Genomic DNA, 5,075 nt, shown 5'->3' with positions numbered 1-5,075 from the left:
GGCAATGAGGTCCGGCGCGGCCTGGGCGCGCAAGAGCGGCGGCGGGCGCCTCCGGGCCCGAGCGGGCCTGACTCAGGCCCCACGGGCCGCGGCGGAGGAGAGAGAGGCGCGGGCGAGGTGGCGGTGTCCGATTGGGTGAGGGCGGTGGCGGCGGTGACGTGGCGGCTCCCCATTGGTTGAGGCGACGTGGCGGCGGGGCAGCGGACATGTCCGGCGCGGTGGGGGTTTTGTCTGGGCGCGAGGAGGATGAAGCTAGGGTTGGATCTGCGCGAGAATTTCGGAGGAGACCACATATTTATAGGTGGAGGGAGCTAGGAGAGTCCAAATGAGGTGCGGTTTTTGGCCACGCGATCATGATCGAACACTCTAGATGATGGAGGAGGTTTAGGTGGGTTTTGGGCCACTTTGGAGGGGTGTTGGGCTGCAACACACACGAGGCCTTCTCGGTCCCTCGGTTAACCGTTGGAGCATCGAACGAAGTCCAAATGGTACGAAACTTGACAGGCGGTCTACCGGTAGTAAACCAAGGCCGCTTGGCAAGTCTCGGTCCAATCCAGAAATGTTTAATCCCCGCACCCGAAAGAAAGGTAGAAATGACCACCGGAGGAGATAGGAGCGCCGGAATGCAAAATGGACAACGGGGAAAATGCTCGGGTGCATGAGACAAACATGTATGCAAATGAAATGCACATGATGACATGATATGCAATGCATGACACGCAAGCAAATGACAAGGCAACAGCAGCGAATAACTGGAGGACACCTGGCACATCGGTCTCGGGGCGTTACATTCTCGGCATGCAATTGTCTCCAAAATCGCTGGGTCGTCCAATCCAGCAATGACCAGCGCTGAGCTCCCCAGGTAGTTGCCTTGTTGATCCCTGCACATCGCAACGGCTGATCCTCCCCTCCCAGCTCTGACACCGGTGTCAACGTGAATTTTGAACCAACCCGCAGGTGGAGCTCGTGGCCTGACCTGAGCAGGGAGACCGCCTCTTGCTATGGGTTCCTTCTTGTTTTCCAGCACCTCAAGCTCAGCTATAAATCTCCTGACAAAATCAGTGGTGGCCTGTGGTGTTTGAAAAATCCCTTCGTGAATTGCCTTCCAACGGGTCGTCCGTATTGCCCACAGCGTGACCGCTAGCAGCACAAACTGGTCATGTGAAAGGGATTCCATAAGTGTAAAAAGCCATAGCTTAGCTTTTGGTTTGGTGGTAGCAACAAGAGGTTGGGCAAGGTCATCATCAACCAAAGCCCACACACATCGGGATGATGTACAGTTTAGCAGCGAGTGCCTCCATGAATCTAGTGCTCCACACATCCCGCGAGCCGAGCTGTGTGACATGTGTCTATGAGCTCAAACATCTTCTGTTGGGAGGGATTGTCTTGATAAACGCCACAAAAACATTTTCACTTTCCTCGGTACCTTTGTGCTCCATAATATTTTCCACATTCCTTCTTCTGCTACTATCATTGAAGAGCTTGTTGTGTTTTCCAACCAGGCCTCCCGACGCCTTCTAGTTTCCAATAACATGCGATATGATGACTTGACTGAGAAAACACCGTTCCTTTCAAAGTTCTGGCTCCAGAAGTCATCTGTGTTGCATGTACATAAAGGAATGCTTAAGATGACCTTAGCATCCGTTGGCATGAAAACCTGGTTGACGCGTTGGACATCCCATGTGGCACTGGTGTTGTCAATCAGCTCGGCCACCCGGCATCCGTACGGGCGCATCATCTCGTCCCTCGGTATCCAAGTATCTGCCCAGATGTTGGTAGTTTCACCATTGCCTATGCGGCGAATGATACCTTGCTTTAGCACGTCTTGGCCTTCAACTATTGCCCGCGAGACCTGACTTGGGTGGCCGCCCAGGTTTGCCTATAATATATCTGTGTCCGGGAAGTAGACACTTTTACCGAAAAAGGCTTTCGCCCCGCTTTATAAATAAAGCACCCACCAAGCACAGAGTATCAAGGTAACAACAGAACACAGCGGACATACAAACGCAACGCCACCGCAAGTCAGGAACCACACCAACAAGTACAGACACACACACACAAAACCCAAGTTCCGCTGTGGGCACAGCACATCACGCCCAACACGAGAGTACGACGACACAATCCCAGGCGGTGGCGGCGGAGTTGACGACATGACGATCTAATCAGGTTCCGAAGGAGGTGGGGGAAGCGGCGGCGTCAAACGGAGGGCCATCGCATGTAGCTGGGTGATGATGGAGGTGATAGCATCTCTCTCCCTGGGCCAACTAAGCGGCCGCCAAAGCTGCAAGTAACCAGACCATTTGAACAAAGCATCAGTCGCACGACGAAGAGGAATATGCTGAATCACAAGTTTATTTCTGACAGTCCACAGCGTCCAGGCCAGGACCCCAATGGTCAGCCACCTAGTGTGGCGCAACACGGGAGGGATCGCCTGGAGTTCAGCAAAGAGAGCGGGGAAATTGTTATGGTCCCAGTTTCCACCCACAATCTCACGGAAACAGCTCCAGAGAAACTGCGCGGACATGCAGGTGAAGAAGATATGGTTCGAATCTTCTTCAGGTCCACAGAGCGGGCAGCGCCCGTCTCCAGGGCCATTGCGCTTCAGAACCTCTACACCAGAAGGGAGGTGGCCATGAATCCATTGCCACAAGAAGATCCTAATCTTCAGGGGGAGGCGAATCTCCCAAATGGAGGAAAGCACCTCATGACCAAGCGAAGGGGCGATGGCGAGGTAGAGGGATTTGGTGGAAAATTGCCCAGATGGCTCTAACCGCCATCTGGCACGGTCGTCGTTCGTCGAGAGTTCCGGTTCGTGAAGAGCTATGCAGTCGAGCAGGTCCTGCCAGTCCTCGATTTCAGCCGGACCGAAAGGTCTCCAGAACGCTAGTTGCCCTAGGTCAGTAAGGGCGGTTGCCATGGAGATCTGCGGCATGACCGCGATGGAGAATAGGTTCGGGAAGCGGGTCGCAAGGGGCGAGTCGCCCGCCCATCTGTCAAACCAGAACAAGGTGGCAGTGCCGGAGCCAATCACGATGGAGGTTCCGATCCGAAGGATAGGGAGGAGCTGGATGATGGACTGCCAGAACTGTGAACCCCCAGAACGCTGGCAGAAGGCGAGGGGCTGACCGCGGAGGTATTTCTGCTGAATAATGCGGAGCCACAGTCCACCTTCTCCATTAGCGATCCGCCATAGCCACTTAGTCAGTAAGGCAATGTTCATGCGTTTGGAAGACATGATACCCAAACCGCCCTGGTCGCGGGGTTTGCAGATCTTCGACCACTTGACCATGTGGTACTTCTGCTTATCACCCTCGCCGGCCAAGTAGAAACGCCCCTGGACGGTGGCGATCTCGTGATGGAGGGTCTCGGGGAGGCCGTAGAAGCTCATGATGAATAATAGTAGGCTGGAGAGGGAGGAGTTGATGAGCACCGTTCGGGCAGCTTTCGAGAGCCATCTACCCTGCTAGGGTTCGATCCGGTGCTGAAGCTTCCCCACCGTGGGGCGCAGCTCGGCCACCGTAAGCCTGGAGTCGCTAATGGGGATCCCCAGGTAAGTCATGGGGAAGCACCCAAGGTGGCAGTTAAGCCGATTCGCAATGCCCTGGCGCTCTTCCTGGGTGTAGCCCAAGACCATCACCTCACTCTTGTCGAAATTGATCTTCAGGCCGGCCATTTGCTGGAAGCACAACAGGAGGAACTTGAGGTTAGCGATATCACACTCCGAGCCCTCCACCATGATAATGGTGTCATCCGCATATTGGAGGAGGGATACACCGTTCCCCCCAACCAGATGCGGGACTATTCCCTTAATGTGGCCAGCCGCCTTGGCCCATTCAAGGATGGCTGCCAGGGCATCTACCACCATGTTAAATAGGAACGGAGAGAAGGGGTCACCCTGACGAACCCCACAAAATGTGGGGAAGAAAGGGCCGATCTCCCCATTAATATTGACCACAGTGCGCCCCGAGGACACCATCTGCATCACTCTAGTCACCCACCGGTCGTCGAAGCCCTTACGGAGGAGACATTCCCGAAGGAAGGTCCAACTGACCGTGTCGTAGGCCTTGTGGAAATCCAATTTCAGGAAGACTGCCTTGAGGTGTTTGGAGTGCACCTCATGGAGCGCTTCATGGAACACCAAGACTCCATCAAGGATATAACGGCCCTGAATAAAGGCTGACTGGTCCGGGTGGGTGATCCAGTCGGTGATAGGAGCCGCCCTAATGGCGTACCCCTTGGCAAGGATGCGGAAGATGACATTAATCACCGTAATCGGCCGAAATTGACGAATGTCAGATGCCCCAGCCACCTTGGGGATGAGCGTGATTACCCCATAGTTCAGCCGGTTGAGGTCAATGGACCCAACAAAGAACTCGTCAAACAGGGCCATCACCTCCGGTTTGATCACCTCCCAAAAGGTCTGGAAGAATTTGACTAGGAGTCCATCCGGTCCAGGGGCTGAAGATGGGTTCATGCTCTTTATAGCCTCCCATACTTCAGCCTCGGAGAACGGGGCCGTGAGGGCCGCGTTGTCCAAAGGCGTAACACAGCAGTGGGCAGGACAAATGTCTTGCGCTAAGGCAAGACCTCCCCGAGGGGACGCAGAGAATAGATCTCTGTAAAAGCCATCTACATGGGTCCGGATCTCCTCTGGCCGCTGAAGGAGGGTCGCTCCATCCCACAAGAGGGGGATGGAGTTACGGCGTCTGCGGCCATTAGCGATGACCTGGAAGTAGGTCGTATTTGTGTCCCCCTTGAGGACCCAATTCCGCGTACCTCGTAATCGCCAGTATGCCTCCTCGTCGGCGTAGATGACCGTGAGCTGATCTTCCAAATCATATCTAAGCATCCATTCGTCCACCGTGAGGCCGGCGGCGTCCGCCCTTAGGTCAAGGGCCTGAATGCCCTCAAGGAGGGTTTTCTTCCTCTCACGGATATCCCTACCCACATTGGCGCCCCATCCTTTCATAAATTGTCGTGACCGTTTGGCACAGAAATGCCATGAATCAACGGCGGACAGGGCACGATGGGGGGCTTCCCGCGCCTCCCGCCATCTGGCAGCCACCGCGGCAGTA

The sequence above is a fragment of the Triticum dicoccoides genome, chromosome 6A (assembly GCF_002162155.2).
Source record: "Triticum dicoccoides isolate Atlit2015 ecotype Zavitan chromosome 6A, WEW_v2.0, whole genome shotgun sequence".
NCBI classification, from domain to species: Eukaryota; Viridiplantae; Streptophyta; class Magnoliopsida; order Poales; family Poaceae; genus Triticum; species Triticum dicoccoides.
The sequence above is the reverse complement of the archived record's forward strand: the minus strand, read 5'-3'. Positions refer to the sequence as shown.